Raw genomic sequence first — 236 nt, 5'->3', positions numbered from 1 at the left:
AGCTTTTCCTCCAAGCTAAGTTGAGACCTTGCCAAGACTTCAAGATTTGCTTCCAAGATTCAACCTTTCACCTATTTGGGCATCTAGGAGGGTAAGATCTAAGTCCATCTTATGTTTTTGGTTCCATCTTAGGTGTCTTTTCTTAAAGGCAAGATCCTTATGATCTTTTGGTTTGTTCTTGAAGTGGATTTAGAAAGTGAGCCCTGTGAGGAGCTTGTTGAGGTGTAAAGTGAAGT

This window comes from Ipomoea nil, unplaced genomic scaffold (assembly GCF_001879475.1).
Source record: "Ipomoea nil cultivar Tokyo-kokei standard unplaced genomic scaffold, Asagao_1.1 scaffold2565, whole genome shotgun sequence".
Taxonomy (NCBI): Eukaryota; Viridiplantae; Streptophyta; class Magnoliopsida; order Solanales; family Convolvulaceae; genus Ipomoea; species Ipomoea nil.
Note: the sequence above shows the minus strand (reverse complement) of the source record.